Source organism: Bufo bufo, chromosome 6, assembly GCF_905171765.1.
Source record: "Bufo bufo chromosome 6, aBufBuf1.1, whole genome shotgun sequence".
NCBI lineage: Eukaryota > Metazoa > Chordata > Amphibia > Anura > Bufonidae > Bufo > Bufo bufo.
The window spans coordinates 411,464,480-411,484,481 of NC_053394.1; the positions used below are offsets into that span (position 1 = coordinate 411,464,480).

The 20,002-nt window shown below is 41.9% G+C and overlaps 2 non-coding genes across 2 annotated transcripts; both read right to left on the bottom strand.

Moving 5' to 3' along the window:
* Nucleotides 1-207: 207 nt before the first annotated feature.
* LOC121006467 lies at nt 208-403 on the bottom strand. The gene has a single exon (XR_005780292.1). It is a non-coding gene; the product is annotated as a U2 spliceosomal RNA (small nuclear RNA).
* A 9,980-nt stretch (nt 404-10,383) lies between these two features.
* LOC121006491 lies at nt 10,384-10,575 on the bottom strand. The gene has a single exon (XR_005780308.1). It is a non-coding gene; the product is annotated as a U2 spliceosomal RNA (small nuclear RNA).
* Between the last annotated feature and the right edge of the window lie 9,427 nt (nt 10,576-20,002).

A 20,002-nucleotide genomic window follows, 5' to 3' on the forward strand; every position in this document is an offset into this window, starting at 1 on the left:
ACCAACAGCTGATGCAATTAGGAGATTGACAGACTAGATGCAGGTATTATATGCAGAAAGCAGCACAGCACTGCACTGACTGGGCAGACAGAGGAGAAGCTGAAGTGCAGACTCCTGAGGGAGGCAGGACACACACAACTTTACACTTGCTTGCTGGAAGGATGTTTGCAATCAAACAATTTCATTCTGTTTTTCATACTGGATTAGAAGGGGTGCATCGGTCCTTGAGGTACTGCAATACCAGGTCAATGCGTGGAGTGGACAGAGCAAGCTCTTTTTCCATCTCCCTGTTCGAAAAATCCATTTAATATATGGTCCCCAGATAGGGGACGTATCAGATATTAAACTGATAAGAACAGATTATTATTATTTTTTTATTATTTTAATTCAAGACAAAAGTTAATGCATATATACAGAACAGAAGAAACAAAATACCAGGCATTACCATATGAAAAAATAACACACCTACATCAATACTTAATCAGAAATCTCCACTTCTTGACTTTCCAAATTCCCTCTGAATCCAAGCCGCCACCATACTGCTTATCCCACATATAACTTATATAAAGTCTGGACAAAAATAACTTTACACACTCACTCCCTGACACCACATTCTTCTTAAAGACTAACAAATTTCTCACATCCCACAAACACTCCATAATACAAACCATAATGAACCACAAAATTCTTTCATTCACCCTACCTCTTGCCCCAATACCGAACATCCCCGCTTTCCAATCCATACGTACCACACCTGTCAATTCTTTTACAAGCCCACTCACACTACTCCATACTTCAGATGCATACTCACATTCCCAGAACAAGTGCCTTACAGATTCATTACCCCCACACCCTTCCCTTGGACAAAATTCTGTTCTAATTAGATCCCTCTTTTTCTGAAACTCTCTAACTGGCAAGATATTATGTAGCCTCATCCACACGATGTATTTCTGTTTGTTTGATACACCACGTATCAACACTTTTTTCCACACACTCACTGCATCATCCGACCTCAACCCCACAATATCACATGCAATCTCTCTTTGTTTAATTTTCATCATCACTTTTCGCTTATCCTTAAAATCATTCATTCCTACAGCCAACAAATCAAACTTTCTAATAAACTTTTCGATCACCTCATACCATACCGGGCACTTAAAAGACACAGGCACTCTAGCATCCCTTTCACGCCACTTCAATCCATACATCATCCAACCAGCCATATATTTTACCATATAAGCACACTTATTCTGTTTTCCCACTAAACACAAATTTTTTAATATAACTTAAACCAAGAAAAATCTCAAAATTAGGGAAATTCAAACCACCATTCATACTACTTTTATACACATACTCTCTTTTTAATCTTTCCATACGACTTCCCCACATTAACGTAAACACTAATCTCTCCGCTTTCATAACTTTTTTTGAACATACAGGATACACCCCAGCCACAAAAAGAATTATTGGTAGAATAACTGCCTTAATTATCAGCACTTTCCCTGTAAGTGAACGGTCTCTCATTCTCCAAAAATTAAGCTTCTTCTCAATCTTTCTTCCACATTCATCCCAACTCTCATTCCCTTTCAAATCATCATTGAAACGAATACCCAACACCTTCACATCACCACTCTCATTCTTCACATTCTCCAGACAAATTCTCCTATCCACAAAACATTTAAAGCTACACTTACTCCAATTCCCTTTGAAAGCTGACACACTACAAAACATATCCAGCCATAACCGCACTCTCCTCATACTAGCCAGATTATCACTTACCACCACAACATCGTCCATATATCCTAATACCTTCACAACTTTCCCCATACCTTTCATCACTTTATCCTTTCTTACCAAACACAGCAACACTTCAATCACAGCAATAAAAAGCACAGGCGACATAGGACAGCCCTGCCTCAAACCACTTTGAACACTCACCTTTTTACTCAACCATCCATTAATCAAAAATTCACTTAACACATTCCTATATAAACTCTTCACACTCTCGGAAACCCCATCCACTCCAACACAATAAACATAAATCGATGAGCCACTCTGTCATACGCCTTTTCGAAATCAATTGATAGTAACATACTTTTCTGCCCTCTATACATACAGTCCCCAATCACATCTCTCAACAAAACTAAATTCCCATTCATACTCCTACCTGGCACTGCACAAACCTGGTCTTCATTCACAACCTCACCAATTACATCACGCATCCGAGTCGCCAACAACTTAGCGTAGATTTTATAATCCGCGTTTAATAAAGTGATAGGTCTCCAATTCTCTATCCTATTCCTATCACCTTTTTTAAAAATCAGAACGACCACACCATCCTTCATTGAATTACCTATTACTCCATTCTTCCACAAAATCTTTTCCAATCCACTCCCACAATCTCACATAGAATTCTATCGACAATCCATCCTTACCAGGCGTCTTGTTTTTCTTACAACGCCAAACAATCTTTCTTACTTCCTCTATAGAATTTTCAGCACTCAACAACTCATGACTATCCACACAAAGTTTCTCATCCAACGCATTCAACACTTCCCACATTAAACCTTCATCAATCCATTTCTATCCATTTCTTCCCATATAAACTCCCATAAAAGTCTTCTACAACCCCAATCACACTTTTACCACTAACACACGCACCACTATTGTCCACCAATTCCCACATGTCCTTTCTTTTATCACATACCTTCTTAAAGAAAAATCTAGAGCACTTCTCATTCTTCTCAATCACCTCAACTTTAGTCCTAAAGATAATCTCCTTTCCCTTTTTATCCATAAACAAATTCCTTTCCTTTTTCGCTTCATCTAACAAGACTTTCACATCCACTCCCTTAGCATTCATTTTTCTCAACCACTCAATCCTATGATTTAGATTCTTACATTCATTCTTCAACTTTCTCGCTCTCTTATACGCCCATTTTTTAAAAAGAGTTTATTTCTCGATTTTACCCATTCCCACCAAAGTAACACATTCACAAAATCATTCTTTCTCAGTTTCCACCTTTCATACTGATACTTAAAAACTCTCATCACTATCTCATCCTCCAACAAAACCACATTCAATTTCCACACACCTCTACCATACATAGCCTCTTCATCCCCTTCCACACAACAAGATAAACACATATGATCCGAAAATAAGACATCAAATTGTAACATTTTTTTACAACTTACATTTTTAGACAAAAAGACAAAATCAATTCTTGAAGTAATACCCCCCCCCCCCCCCCCATCTGCCCTATAAGTAGCAGGTGGTGGCTTTCCTAAGGTCAAAGCAACATCAACAAAAGAAAGATCTACAATAATTTTGCATAACTTATTCCCCGTCACATCCCTTTTCTCCCCCTCAATTGTACAGTTAAAGTCGCCTAACAAAATAGTCGGCATCCTGCCTAACAAAAAAATATTTAACTTTTCCAGCAACTCTAAACGCTCATTCTTCCATTCTTCCTAGCAGGACAATAAACATTAATAACTCTAATCCTCCAACCTTTATAATTAATTATGGCAACCACACACCTCCCCGCCTCCACAACCGTGTAACTCTCAAAAAAACAATCCTTGTGACACAATAATATCCCCACACCATCGTTTTTACAGAAGAACCTGACCACAAAGTGTCCCCGTAAGGCCATTCATCTGCGGGCACAGGTTCCGAAATGCCACATTCCTGAAGGCAAGCTATATCTGGACTTTGATTTTTTATCCAATCAAAAATGGCAGTTCGTCTAGTTTTAGACTTTAATAGCCTCACATTTAAGGATATGACTAGTGATGTCGTGAACATAAAATTTTCCGTTCGCGAACGGCGAATGCGAATTTCTGCCATAGACTTCAATAGGCAAGCAAATTTTAAAACCCACAGGGACTCTTTCTAGCCACAGTAGTGATGGAAAAGTTGTTTCAAGGGGACTAACACCTGGACTGTCGCATGCCGGAGGGGGATCCATGGCAAAACTCCAATGGAAAATTACATAGTTGACACAGAGTTGGATTTTAATCCATAAAGGGCATATATCACCTAACAATCCAAATATTTTTTGAACAACGTGGTTTAAAACATCCAGTGTGTGTATACGATCAGGTATGATGTTGTATCGATCTGGTAGTGTAAGGGTTACGCCCGCTTCACATACATTGACAGACCAAACTCCCCTTTTAATGCACCGCAAACAGTCCATTTGTACAAGGTTGGATACCAAGCTAAAACAAATTGTGTATACCACTCTTAGTGTTAGTTAAACGTGGTATAAAGTTACACCCAAATCATGCAGAAAAAATATTGTAAACTGGGATTATTTAAAACGTAACCTTTACTAGGTCATTTAAAATATTAAGTCACACTAGGTGAGAGACGACAAAGACAACAATAAATTCCTCCGCTGCATCAATTCATATTCATATTCCGTTAAGAACTAATAAAAAGAAAAGATGGGTGGATCTCACCTCGTCTGGGCGGGGTCCAACTGTGAAGGATGGTCCTGGCGATGGTTTAGCCACGGACCAATGTGACCAGGTGCTGTTGTGGTATTGGCACAATATATCCTGAAAGGCCCTATTGTGGCTTTCCTGCCTGCCTAGGGGGATAGGGACTCAAGCCTGCCTACCACAATGGAGCACCCGCCCCGACAGGGGCGACCCCACACCGAGCCTTTCCCTCAGTATGGGTCTGTATACCTAATAGGCCCTAATTATAACGCCCTACATGCCATGTTTCTGTCACTTCTGGACATCATCAGGGGGCTCCGTATGTATATTCAAGGGCAACTACAAATAAAAGTTATAAACAGACACTCAATACAGGTCACCGATTAATGAGCACCGCATACAAAGTGGCTAGTTAACAGCCACAATTTACTTACTCAGAATCAAGGTGAGTTTGGCCTCGTATTCTTTGGACAAGAAAAAGGATAGCTCTTGTCCTCACTGATGCAGGGGAAGTGTCCCTTGTCAGTCCATGTCTCACCCAACATAACAGTAGTTTGGGTGAGCATTGAATGGTCATTAGCCGCCTCCTCTTATACCTCTACCTCCGCTGCGTGTACGCCCCCAGTGATCAATTGACTCACCTGTCCAGGTATCGTGGAACGCATGTATTTCAACGTGGAACGCACGCCGCTCGCGTGCGTTCCACCTGACCGGAAGTCAGCGTCACATGATGCGGCTAAACCGGAAGTGAGGTCGGAGCCTAAGTCAGAGCGTTGCTGTTGCATAGCAACTGCTAGGCTCATGACACTTGGCCTCCGTAGCAGGCACTTGATACCTTGCCTGTCATTTTCATAAATGCACAATCGCTGACTAACCCTCTTTTTTTGCAGATTTACAATGCTGGAGATGTGGCACTCCAGCGAGTCGTGCACTCCTGATTAGCCTGTCTGCCCCATAGGCTGATTTTAATTATTTTCAGTATAAAGCTGTGGCCTGCTCTCACTACATTCATTGGAAGCTGTTTAGCACCAGGAAGGGTATAGAGTGGGCTCAGCATGCATGTTGGTACCTGCATCCCTTGTAATGGAGGCCATTTTGGCACAAAAAACGGAAAAAGGCAGAGTGGATCCAACATGCATGTGGGTCCAACACTCCCTGAATTTTATGGCGGTCATTATGGCGCATAACAGGTAGTATTTAGTGTTAGGACCCGTGTAACAGAGATCGCCTTGACGTTTGGCATACGGGCTTAGATGGTTTTGTACAAAATGCATTGACCAAGCATCTCGCTTTTTAAGCGTAGTATTAGCACCATAATTTTTGTAAGCATTGTTGTACTTTGTCTGATTTGCAGAGTGCTGCCGCATTGTCTCCTTTTTTTCCTCTAGGTCTTTGCCATGGCGGCGTGCACCTGCGCACTGGGAGGTGCTGACTAACCCTCTTTTTTTGCACAATCGCATTACAGATATTATTTGGCATTACCACCGTGTATAAGCTCCTCCCCTTTCAAACACTGACCGGTTCTTAGGCCAGAAAACCTGAGCATGATCATATTATAATGCTATTTTTTAGGTGATTCCACCATCGCGTCCTTTGCGCTCATGGTTTAAAAGGTGACAGCATTAGAACTGGAGATCATTATCCAGTCAAAGAAAGCCCACTCCTTATCAATTGCGCTATATGTAAACACAGTGGGGTGTATCCACCATCATAACCCATATGCTCAGATGGGACAGCGTCTAGTCTGAGGATCATCCTGAACACTTATGGGGGATGGAAGAGGGGAATGGAAGCCGCGGTTGGCGGATTCCCTCTCTGTTATTTACATTCTTGTCCATCATCCCATCTCATGCGTCCATAGATCGGGCACATACCATGAGAAGAGGGGCACGGCAAATATCCCTCCATAATTGTTGAGCTTTAAATGTACGTCACAAAAAACAGCAAAAGTTTTGCTGTTCGTTTAAACCAAATGGATGGACTGTTTTGAGATAGAAGATCCATTTAGCCTCGCATTGCAGGATCCTTCTATCAAAATCACCTCCTCTGGTGCCAGGTTTAATTTTTTCAATTCCAGAGAAGGATAGACAGTCCGGTCTCCCTCCATGTTTGGTGTTAACGTGACGTGCCACCGATGTGTCTTTTTCGTTTCTTATATCGCTCAAATGTTCTCCTATTCTCCTCCTAAACTCCCTACCAGTCTTCCCAATATACTCTTTGCCACATTCGCATGTAATCTTGTACACCAGACCTGTGCTTCTGCAGTTAATAAAGTCCGTAATTGTATAGACTTTATTTGTGTTGTTGCTCCTGAATGACTTCGCTTTGACCATAAAGGGGCACGCCACGCATCTACCACATTTGTGGTTTCCACTGATGCCTCTTTCCAGCCAAGTCTTAGGCTTGGGCCCTGATGTATAATGGCTGTGTACCAGCATATCGCGGATGCTTCTGCCCCGTCTGTAAGTGATGCTGGGGTACCCCTTTATGGCCCCGCGAACATCAGTATCCATTAAGAGCACGTGCCAATGTTTTGAGATGATATCTCTGATACCTGAGGAACAACCATTAAAGGTACTAATAAGACAGATCTCTCTGTCATCACTGGGGCTATTGTTTGCAGGAGCATCTGTTCTTGGCGTCAGGAGAGACACTCTGTCCTTGTTCAGGGCGGTCTGGTAAGCTGGTGTAAGCACACCCACTGGATAGCCGCGGTCCAAAAAGCGGGTTTTTAAGTCGCCCGCCTGTCTCACGAAATCCGAGCGCTTAGAGCAATTTCGTCTAAGACGCAGGTACTGACCTCTTGGTATTCCCTTCCTGAGGGGGTATGGATGGCTACTTTCCCACCTCAGGAGGGAATTAGTCGAAGTAGGCTTACGGTATATTGATGTTTCCAGGCATCCCTGATGGTTTAAATTTATTGTGATGTCAAGGAAAGGAAGTTTAGATGGGTCACATTCAGATGTAAAATGGAGGCCAATCTCGTTCTGATTTAGTTGTCGAACCCATGCCGAGAAGGTCTCCACGCTTCCCTTCCAAAAGGGACACTTCCCCTGCATCAGTGAGGACAAGAGCTATCCTTTTTCTTGTCCAAAGAATACGAGGCCAAACTCACCTTGATTCTGAGTAAGTAAATTGTGGCTGTTAACTAGCCACTTTGTATGCGGTGCTCATTAATCGGTGACCTGTATTGAGTGTCTGTTTATAACTTGCACTATGCTTTGTTGAGGCCCTGAAGCACCAAAAAACAACTATATCATAAATATCTCGCATGGAGTTATTCGTATTATCACCTACACAGCTCAGAGAGCAACCACACAGAGAGTAATTTTAATTAATTATTCTTTATTGGATATCCAACATGATAGATGGTATATCAATTAAAAAACATATACAAAAGACAGTACATACTGGGAACAGATCGGTGTTACAATAAATGTATAAAAACAGAGTAAGCTCCAAACCAATAAGGGACTAGTATCCCCCCGTACACAGTAGCGCAGTATCAGCTAGGTGGGGCACATATAGCAATAGAGGCATCCAGAGCATACATACACCAACACTCCAAACATTTAAGGGGGTGTAAGCCTGGATGCCGCCCACAACAAGCGGAGACTGCAGGAGATAAGGGGGGAAAAAAACACTGTTTAAAGTGCAAGTGCAATAAATACCTACTGACCCTGGTCTGAAACAGCCGCCCGACGATCGTTTCGCAAAGTGCTTCCTCTTGGGGCCCCAAGAGGAAGCACTTTGCGAAACGATCGTCGGGCGGCTGTTTCAGACCAGGGTCAGTAGGTATTTATTGCACTTGCACTTTAAACAGTGTTTTTTTCCCCCCTTATCTCCTGCAGTCTCCGCTTGTTGTGGGCGGCATCCAGGCTTACACCCCCTTAAATGTTTGGAGTGTTGGTGTATGTATGCTCTGGATGCCTCTATTGCTATATGTGCCCCACCTAGCTGATACTGCGCTACTGTGTACGGGGGGATACTAGTCCCTTATTGGTTTGGAGCTTACTCTGTTTTTATACATTTATTGTAACACCGATCTGTTCCCAGTATGTACTGTCTTTTGTATATGTTTTTTAATTGATATACCATCTATCATGTTGGATATCCAATAAAGAATAATTAATTAAAATTACTCTCTGTGTGGTTGCTCTCTGAGCTGTGTTTGTTGAGGCCCTGCAGCTCTTACCCAGACTGCATTTGCATAGGAGGTAGGTTTTGCTCTGTAACCCCGGGAAGGGATTCGTACAGTCCTTTGCAGCATGCCCTTCTTTACGACATTTTAGACAAGAAACAAAAGGACGCTCACAGTTTGCTTGCACATGTCCATACATTTGACATTTTCGGCAATACGATGGTGCATCCTGAAAAAAAATAAGACCTTTGTCTTTACCGATGGTGAAACTCTGAGGCGGATGACTCACTCCTCCTGGACTCAGCGGGTCAGGGCGGAACCTTACAAAGTATTTATGTTTGCCTGTCCATAGGCCGTGAGTCCCTATAACTTTGTGTGAATATACCACTTTTTCGCAGTATTTGGTCAAGAAAAGAAAAATATCATCCGTGTCTACGTATGGATTATACATAAAAACAACTAAATACACATCTCTGTTATATAAGATGGTAAATGTCAAACCGTCCAAGCCAGGGTTATTTTTATTTGCTTCCAAAAATAAGTATAAATTGTGGCAAGCTCCAATAATGTCAGGACTAACACGCGGCGTCCACCCATTCTGTCTTGCAAGCATAGAACATCCGACATATTTACATGTAAGGTTTTAAAAAGTACCTCCTTCACAAGATAGTCATCAGTAAACTTGGCCTTTTTCTCCTCATCAACAGTAATCCCGAAAGCATTCCGGACCCGGAAGTCTCCGGTCCTAGCGTAATCGATCCTTACGCCTATCTCCGTCTTCAGATCGCCTTCCAGGTATCCAACCCTCTCCTAATAGCAGCGGGCAGCATTAAAGCTGCAGGGCCAAGAGCATGGTAGGAAGCCCCCTTGGCCAGACACTTGATCTTAGCCAAAAGGCCGAGAAGCGATAACCTGAAAGGGTTCGCAGTACAGGCCGATGGTCCCCAATGCAGAGCACTTCTTAAGGCAATAGACTACATGCCCCAGACCCAGACACAGTCCGGGAGGCTTCTTTCTCTCACAAACCAGGGAAAACGTGCGTGCGTCCTACGCTCAGAAATTATCTGCATAGCTCCGCCCACCCGCAACTTTTGGACACGCCTTTTCTTCGCACGCAATTCCTGGTGCCAAAGCAAGCCAAGCAGAAAACATGATATGAGGAGTAGTGAAAGAAAAAAGAAAAAAAAGGGGTATGCATTGTTGATTGTGAAGTCAGGGCACCATTGTCGAGTGTTCCGCCAGGGCCCTTGTGATGTCATCCACTGACCTAACCTTACTTAACCTCTGACCTGACAAGCCTCCTGTGACACGTGCAGTGTTCCGTCCATTGTCCAGACAAGGTGGGCCCAGCTGCTGCTGCCGATACATAGGAAGTGCTGGACTACTTTACTCATTTAATGAAGCAAGGAAAAATGGTTACATCCAGCCAACTTGCTACAAAAGGGTCAATTCCCAGGGACAACTCAGCATCGCAGGTGTGCACAACAGGCCCAAATCAAACCCAAGGTAATGTGCGTGGCGGTCCAAACACTTCATTGAGGTGATAAGCCAATTAACCCATTAGTCTTAATTGGATTTAGGGTGTGAGGAGACTGGCTGGCTGGGTTGTTTGGTGCTGGAACAAACCAACAGCTGATACAATTAGGAGATTGACAGACTAGATACAGGAATGCAGGAAGCAGCACTGCACAGCACTGACTGGGAAGACAGAGGAGAAGCTGAAGTGCAGACTTCACTTCCTTGCTGGAAGGATGCTTGCAATCAATTTCATTCTGTTTTTCATACTGAATTAGAAGGGGTGCATCGGTCCTGGAGGTACTGCAATACCAGGTCAATGCGTGAAGTGGACAGAGCAAGCTCTTTTTCCATCTCCCTGTTAGAAAAATCCATTTAATATATGGTCACCAGATAGGGGACGTATCAGATATTAAACTGATAAGAACAGATTTTTTTTTTTTTTAGTTGGTAATCCCTTATTCAGGGATGACACATTTTTATTTAAAACACTAGTAAATTTGTACAATCATCACATTAAAAATGTAAAAAAAGTTACAAATCACATAGTTAATAAAATAACATGGTGGCACCTTAAGTCATCGTGTTCCATTCTTTTAAAAACCATTCCCTTGCAAGGGTGGCATTGACTTTCCTATCAATCAAATAATAAATATACATATCACAGAGACAAAGACCTAAAACATCATGCTTAAAAACCAATATGTTCCTGGCCTTCCATAGAGCTTCTTTTGCGCAATTCACCATCTTCCATGCCTTTATTTTGTGGGTAGCCGTTGGGCATTCCATTAGTCCATATAAAATTACGTTGTAGTTAAAAGTCTTTATTCCGGTTATTCTTCCAAGTAAGGGGTGCAATTTCCTCCAGAAGTCTTGGGCAAAGGGACAGGACCACAGAAGATGGTGCACGGACTCCACTTCTCTGCATCCTTCTCTTGGGCATATTTCTGTTCTTGTATATCCTCTCCTGTATTGGAATGCCCGGCATGGAAGACATTGGTGAATGCAGCTCCAGGCCAGGTCCTTCTGTGAATTAAAAAGGTATGAAATGTTGGTTATCTTCCAAATATTAGTACACAATTCTTCACTGAAATCTCACAAACTGTCTCTTTTCCTTTGATTTCCTTAATTAATTTTTTACTATCTTTTAGCTCATTAATGCTTTTGTTTTTAAGGTTAAAATTGGTCACTATTTTTTCTAAAAATTGGTAACTAACAGGTAATTTAAAAGCATATGGATTGGATAAAACTGTACTGAACCAGCTGTACCTTCTCATAAAACAACCTGTGTTAAAACGAATAAAATATGACCAATAATGATCCTTAAATAGAGCATTAAAACAAAAGCTAAAAAAATTTATTAAAAGGAAACTGTTAAAATCAGGAAAGTCTTTACCACCCTTGGGTTTTGTTTTCATCACATATTCTCTTTTCAGCTTTTCCATTTTAGAGCTCCAAAAGAAAGTAAAACAAGCTTTAGTTATTTTCCTTAAAAGCGTCGCTGGGGGAGGAAAAACCATATTTGGATATAATAAAATAGGTAAAATAATCATCTTGACAATTAAAATTTTCCCTTCCATGGTTAGTTTCCTCATACAAATTTTTTGATTGACTTTTTGTGCCACCATGTTCCAACTATTAAGACCACTGTTAGACTCATTGAAGGAGATACCTAAAATCGTTACACAATAGGACACAGGAACTGGTACATCTTTTATCTCCATACCTCAAATATTTAAAATACTACTTTTACTCAAATTTATTTTAAAACTAGAGGCACAACAATAAAACTTAATCTGTTTTAATGTTTTTTGAATTTAAAGGGTGTCCCTGCAAAGTACCACGACGTCATCCATGTACCCCACTACTTTTGCCTCTACACCCCCTCCACCCGGCAAGGGGACTGCTTGGATCTGTTTGTCTTTTCTGATTGCACTCAATAGGGGCTCCAATGCACATATAAAAAGCAGTGGGGACAAGGGACACCCTTGTTTTAAAACCGTTAACTAAAATTTTACTTGTACAATCTTTATAAAATGCTTTTAAGGACAATAAAAAAACCTTCTGGTATACCCATTTTCGCTAAAACCTTAAAAAGATAAAAGTGAGAGGCTCTATCAAAGGCTTTTTCAAAATCAATTGATAAAATAGCCAGTTTATTACTCCTAGACTTCGTCTCCTCTATACAGTCTTTTATTAAATTCAGGTTATCCCAGATACTCCTCCCTGGAACTCTGCATACCTGGTTAGAGTGTATTAATTTACTGACTACTGCTTTCAACCTGCTTGCGCATATTTTTGCCATGATTTTGTAGTCAGTGTTCAGAAGGGTTATTGGTCTCCAGTTCTTTAGATCGGTCTAGTCTCCTTTTTTTATACAGCAGGGAGACCTCACCCTTCTTCCAGGATCTGGGTAAAAACTTGGATTTAAAAACATCATCAAAAAGACTGTTAAAATCATCTTTTAAAAGGTCACAAAATTTCACATAAAATTCAATGGTTATACCATCTGGCCCAGGTACTTTACCTGCTTTAAAACTTTTTACTGTCTCTAGAATCTCCTGTTCTGACAGATTCTGTAATAAAAATTGCTGAGAAACAGGGTCTAAAAAAGTAGTAATCTCCCTCAATGAGTCTTTCATAAAATTTTGATCCACAGGTTTTACACTGAATAGGGAGAAATAAAAATCATGGACTTTTTAAAAAAATATTTTGCATATTTCCTTCTCCTTCAATGTTTTCTATTATATTCTTTTTATTTGTTTTTTTAAAAAAGTATCTGGAACAGGTTTCGTTCTCCTCCACGAGTTGCACCCTAGAACGAAAAATTAGCTCTTTGCCCTTTTGTTCCAGACACGATTTCTTTCTTTAAATCATCTATTTCTTTTCCTACTTCTATATCGCATTCTCTGAATTTATATAAGGTTTGCAGATGTACACTGCTCAAAAAAATAAAGGGAACACAAAAATAACACAATCTAGATCTGAATTAATTAAATATTCTTCTGAAATACTTTGTTCTTTACATAGTTGAATGTGCTGACAACAAAATCACACAAAAAAAAAAATGGAAATCAAATTTTTTAACCCATGGAGGTCTGGATTTGGAGTCACCCTCAAAATTAAAGTGGAAAAACACACTACAGGCTGATCCAACTTTGATGTAATGTCCTTAAAACAAGTCAAAATGAGGCTCAGTAGTGTGTGTGGCCTCCACGTGCCTGTATGACCTCCCTACAACGCCTGTGCATGCTACTGATGAGGTGGCGGGCGGTCTCCTGAGGGATCTCCTCCCAGATCTGGACTAAAGCATCTGCCAACTCCTGGACAGTCTGTGGTGCAACGTGACGTTGGTGGATAGAGCGAGAGACATGATGTCCCAGATGTGCTCAATTGGATTCAGGTCTGGGGAACGGACGGGCCAGTCCATAGCATCAATGCCTTCGTCTTGCAGGAACTGCTGACACACTCCAGCCACATGAGGTCTAGCATTGTCTTGCATTAGGAGGAACCCAGGGCCAACCGCACCAGCATATGGTCTCACAAGGGGTTTGAGGATCTCATCTCGGTACCTAATGGCAGTCAGGCTACCTCTGGCGAGCATATGGAGGGCTGTGCGGCCCTCCAAAGAAATGCCACCCCACACCATTACTGACCCAATGCCAAACCGGTCATGCTGGAGGATGTTGCAGGCAGCAGAACGTTCTCCACAGCATCTCCAGACTCTCACGTCTGTCACATGTGCTCAGTGTGAACCTGCTTTCATCTGTGAAGAGCACAGGGCGCCAGTGGCGAATTTCCCAATCTTGGTGTTTTCTTGCAAATGCCAAACGTCCTGCACGGTGTTGGGCTGTAAGCACAACCCCCACCTGTGGACGTCGGGCCCTCATATCACCCTCATGGAGTCTGTTTCTGACCGTTTGAGCAGACACATGCACATTTGTGGCCTGCTGGAGGTCATTTTGCAGGGCTCTGCCAGTGCTCCTCCTGTTCCTCCTTGCACAAAGGCGGAGGTAGCGGTCCTGCTGCTGGGTTGTTGCCCTCCTACGGCCTCCTCCACGTCTCCTGATGTACTGGCCTGTTTCCTGGTAGCGCCTCCATGCTCTGGACACTACGCTGACAGACACAGCAAACCTTCTTGCCACAGCTCGCATTGATGTGCCATCCTGGATAAGCTGCACTACCTGAGCCACTTGTGTGGGTTGTAGACTCCGTCTCATGCTACCACTAGAGTGAAAGCACCGGCAGCATTCAAAAGTGACCAAAACATCAGCCAGGAAGCATAGGAACTGAGAAGTGGTCAGGTCACCACCTGCAGAACTACTCCTTTATTGGGGGTGTCTTGCTAATTGCCTATAATTTCCACCTGTTGTCTATCCCATTTGCACAACAGCATGTGAAATTGATTGTCACTCAGTGTTGCTTCCTAAGTGGACAGTTTGATTTCACAGAAGTGTGATTGACTTGGAGTTACATTGTGTTGTTTTTTTTTTGTAATAAAATTTTTATTCCAATCAGGCACTTGGCAAAATTGTACAAAAGGTATTACAATACATTTAATGGTGCATTCCATACAAAGAAATATGACAATAACATGCCACAAGATGTAGGTTTAACAGTAATCATAGCATACCAAAGAAAGGTCATCCTAGATCTCTTTTTTATTTTTTAAACCTCCAAAACCCTCCCTCCCCTCCCCCACAGAAAAAGTCAGTCAAGACCCGAAGTGTCATGTTGATATTGGATTTCCATTAAAAAAAAAACATTCTGACATGTTTCAGTTATAACTAGAAGTGGATTTAGGTTTAATGGTCTCGACATCCTTATTCCCTTCTCTCAATCAATCATCAAGAGTGTAGAATAGCACCACAGACAATCTAAGACATCCTGAACTATATCAATAGGTCTCCCAAACTACCTGCCAGTTTCGCTTTCATGTACCATGTAGTATCAACAAATGGTTTAATAACTTCTTTTTTTTCATACACTGTAAGCGAATTTTCAATGAACGGTCTCCATTTATGAATAAGAGATTGTATGGATAATTCCTTGTTGCGCTCCGCATCTAATCTATCCATATACATGAGCACTTTCACCGTGCCGATGACTTCATCCAAAGTGGGCAGCTGGGGTTGAAGCCACTTCCTCAATATACATTTTTTTTGCCGCAAGTAGTAGTACATGAGGTCCCCTGGTGCCCACTATAGGTGAATCAGCGTCTTCCTGGTCTCTGGGAATAAATTGAAATACACATTGTTGGGGTACATCTTTGACTTCAACCTTCCAGGTGTCATTAACATATCCGCAAATTTGCTCCCAATACGGTCTAAGTGTACTACATCCCCAAATCCCATGTAGAAGGTCAGCTTTATACAAATCACATTTGGGGCAGTGTCTCAAGTAATGCGCTGGTGCATTATCGTAAGATAAGTTATAGGCATATGTTGCCCTGTGGATTATCCTGAATTGAGTTTCTCTCCAGTGTTCACTACTGATAGCACATCTTATTTTATCCATCCCCTCTCGTATCTTAAAGGTAAGTTTGTCATCAGCTACCTGTTTCTCCCATTCCTTGAAAACCGTCTGCGCAACCCCTTCGAGTTTGATATTCATCAGTTTCTTATATATTATGGAAATAGAATCCACATTGCTCCCTTGATTCATCAAACTGGCAAACCTAATAATGGTTGTCTCAGTACCCAATGTTTTCGATTGGGCTGCGCAGAATGTCTTTATCTGCAAATACTGTAAGTACTGATTTGGGAGTATAGAGTGTTTTGGATTGCACTTCCTCCCAAGACAGCATCTTTAGTCCATTTACCGTCAAAAGATCTCCTAGGTTCCTCACATTTTTCCTACGCCACTCCTGGAACAATCTGTTGGAACCACCCTGCGGAAATGCTGGAAGGAACCATAACGGTGAGATGAGATATAAATTGGTAGTCTATATAATTTTCTGATATGCTTCCACTCCGCTATTGTATCCCTAAGTATCAGAGCCTGTTTGGCTCCCTCTGGAAGTAGTGGAATTTTTGTGTGCAACAGAGCCTACAGGTCATGTGGCGTTACAAGTTCCTGCTCTAAAGCCCTATCGGCGTAATGTGAGGTTCCTCCCACCCAATCTCGTATATACCGCCATAGTGCTGCCAAGTTATAGCCCCAGATATCAGGTAATTGCAAACCCCCCTCCCATTTTAGAAGGCAAAGTTTCTTCTATGCAATACGGGGTCTTTTTCCCTTCCATAGGAAAGCTATAAACGCGGATTGTAGTTTATTAATGTCTGTGTGTTTCAATAAAAGCGGTATCATTTGCAACGGATATAAGAGCCTGGCGAAACTTGTCATTTTAATGAGGCTCGCTCTCCCTAATAATGTCAGTGGGAGTTCCTGCCATTTCTGTAGCTCTCGAATAATTTTAGCTATCAAGGGGTCATAATTTAATTTGTACATATTAGTTGGGGACTTGCCTATTTTAATACCCAGATATTTTATATGGTCTCACGCTACAGTAATCAGACCATCATCATACCTCACTCCTATTCCTTTCCCTATATGTAACAGCTGACACTTAGCCACATTGATCTTATATCCCATAAAAGTTCGCACTTTATTTAGGGCCTCTAGGACTTTTGGCAGATCTTTAGTGGGATCATGCAAAAATAATAGCATATCATCCGTGAAGCATGTCAGTTTAATTTCTCTATTCCCCACCTTTATTCCTTCATAAACCCCTGAACTCAGCAAGTATCTAGCAAGTGGTTCAAGAGCAATGTTGAACAAAAGTGGGGAAAGTGGGCATCCTTGTCTCGTTCCTTTCCGGAGATGGAACTGATCAGACAACCAACCAGGAAGACAGATCCTTGCCTGCGGTGCGGTATAAATTGCATGGACAAACGCCCGGAAAGGGCCCTGAATTCCTATTTTATCTAAAACTAGATCTAACCACTGCCAATTTACATTGTCGAAGGCTTTTTCGGCATCTAAAGCCAAAAGAGCCTCTCTTCCCATCTCATCTGTCTGCCGCCTCCTGAGGAGCCAGTCCTGCACTGCCAAAACAGTTCGTATGTTAATTGTGGCTGACCGGCCTTTTACAAATCCGACTTGGTGTGAACCAATGAGCTTGGGCATAATGTTAGCTAGTCTGTTAGCCATTATCTTTGCTAGGATCTTCAAATCCTGATTTATCAAGGAGATGGGTCTATAGGACCCCGGAAGAGTGGGATCTTTATCTTGTTTGGGTATCAATTTAATATGTGCCAAGTTTCCTGAAGGCATCACCGTGTGAGTTTGAATAATAGACTCAAATAATCTTAGCAGGCTAGGAACTATTTCTGGGCCCATGGATTTATAAAATTCCGCTGGGAAACCATCGGGTCCCGGGGCCTTCCCGTTATGTAGGGATTTTATCACCAAGCTGATTTCTTGCTCTGTGATGGGACCATTCAACATTAACAAATCCGGCTCCTCAACAGACGGCAAAGAGACAGAGTCTAGGAAGGCACGACCTTCCGTAATATTGAATGGATCTTGGGCATATAACTGCTCATAATAGCCTTTAAAAATCTCCAGGGTGACTTTTGGGTCAGTAGATAGATCCCCCTTCTCTGTTTGAAGTTTGGGAGGTGGCATCTGTGTTCTTCTCCCTTGTGCAAGCCTGGCCAGTAATCTACCTGACTTGTTACCAAACTTAAAAAAATAAGCCGAAGAGTGATCAGCATGGACCCTTTCTACTTTTTCTGCGTAATGATCATAATTATGTTTAGCCGTAACCTATTTAGTTTTGTTGGCTTCTGTGGGGTTTTGTTGAAACTCTGTGTAAAGAGTTCTTAAATTATTTGTGGCCTCTAATAATTTAGAGCGTATATCCCTCTTTTGGGCTATAGTGTAAGAAATGATCTTTCCTCTTAATACAGCCTTAGCCGTGTCCCAAAAAAGGGGGGGATTATCCTGGTGTTGCCCATTTGTATCTTTATACTCCCACCACCACCCTAACAGTTTGGACTTGAAAGTTTCATCCATGGCTAAGTAACCCGATAACCTACATAAAATATCCTGACCTTTTGCAATGACTTCTCTCAGTCTCAATGATACTGGTGAATGGTCAGAAATCACCATCTCCTCTATCTTCACCTCACACACTTTGGTGGTCAATAAACTGGATCCTAAGAAGTAATCTATCCGGGACCAAGCACATTGAGAGTGAGAGAAGTGAGTATATTCCCGTTCCATGGGGTTACAGTGCCGCCAGATATCCGTTAATTTAGTGACTTTCATCATATTTGGAAGTATGGACAGTATGCTCTGTTTATCTTTTTTGCCAATCTTTGTTCGCTTCCTATCTTCCAGGATCGAATGTACCATGTTAAGATCCCCTCCTATTAGTACCAAGCTGTTGGGGTCTTGTAGGATCCTCCTTTCTAAATTCCCATTAGAAGGACCTGCTTGCGCATTAGGGGCATAGACATTATAAATTGATAATGTCCCTGCAGGGGTTTCAACGGTTAAGGTGGCCAGCCTCCGTTGTCAGTATTTTATAATGTAGTTTTTTATGCAGCAGTATAAGTACTCCTGCCTTCTTCCCATCAGATGGGGATCCTATCACTTCTCCCACCCATAGTTTCTGCATTCTCTTAAAATCTGCTGCCTCTAGATGCGTTTCTGCAATAGGGCAATATCCGCGTGTAGTTTTTTCAAATGACGTAGAACCATCATTCTCTTATGTGGAGAGCGTAGACCTTTGATATTCCAGGTAACTATATTGACCATATTGATACCTCACTAGTTCCTCTTACAAGGTGTGGGTAGATTGTCTGCAGTGCTATAATAACCCAACTCCCTCCCTTCCCAACTGAAAAAACAAAATAACCTCTTTATCACCAAAGGTGATTGCGAACTTATGAATTCCTGACTTCACTTTTTTCTCGCCTATTTAGAGATTTCGCTATCTCTCCACCTCCTGTATTCCAATCCAACAGATTATATATTAACTCAATCCGTTAACCTGTAGAACCTTTGCTTAGTAAACATAAAGAAGTCCTCCACTTAGTACCTAGGCAGACATTCTGTTTGTAGTTCCAAGTCAATCATTTAAGGCGATTCAGCTGTATAGCTTACTAGTTTGGGCCCATGAGAGTCATGGAAGTTTATTATAACATAGTCAATTAGTTAAACATCAGATAGACCAGCTGCATCATACGTTATAACTTTTTAACATATCTACCACATCATGTAGGATCAAAAAGTTCCTCAGAACCGGTATTTATCATTTTAGTCCCTTCTGGAGCGTCGGTCCTCATAATTTCGGTTGCCATTCCCTCGCCGGCGTGGTGATCGCGGCCTTTGTGAGGCTGGCCTGTCTCTCTGTGACGATGGAGTTCTTCCTGATGATGTAACCCGTTCAGGGGACCGTTCTGCTGTGCCTTCTAAGGTTAACATATTTATATTCTTCTCGGCCTCCTCTGGTGTCTCAAAAGTCTCCGATGAGCCATCATCTTTAAATACTTTCAATAACGCCGGATATATTAGGGCAAACTTTCGTTTTTTTTTCACAAGGTTTGAGCATATCATTGAGAAAGCCCTTCTCCTTCTCGAGACTTCAGCGCTATAGTCCCCAAACAGCAGAACTTTATAGCCTCTGACATCAATTGGCTTTCCTCTTTTCTTGAAGTGTCCCAAGATATCTGCTTTTTCTGCGTAATTCAGGTATTTGACAATGGTGGGACGGGGCCTTACAAGTTGATCATTATTGCGTTCGCCATTTTGATCCGGCCTCACTGGGCCTACCCGATGTGCCCGCTCCACAACACAGGGGCTGCGGATCCCTAGGGCTTTAGGTAACATAGTAACATAGTACATAAGGCCGAAAAAAGACATTTGTCCATCCAGTTCGGCCTGTTA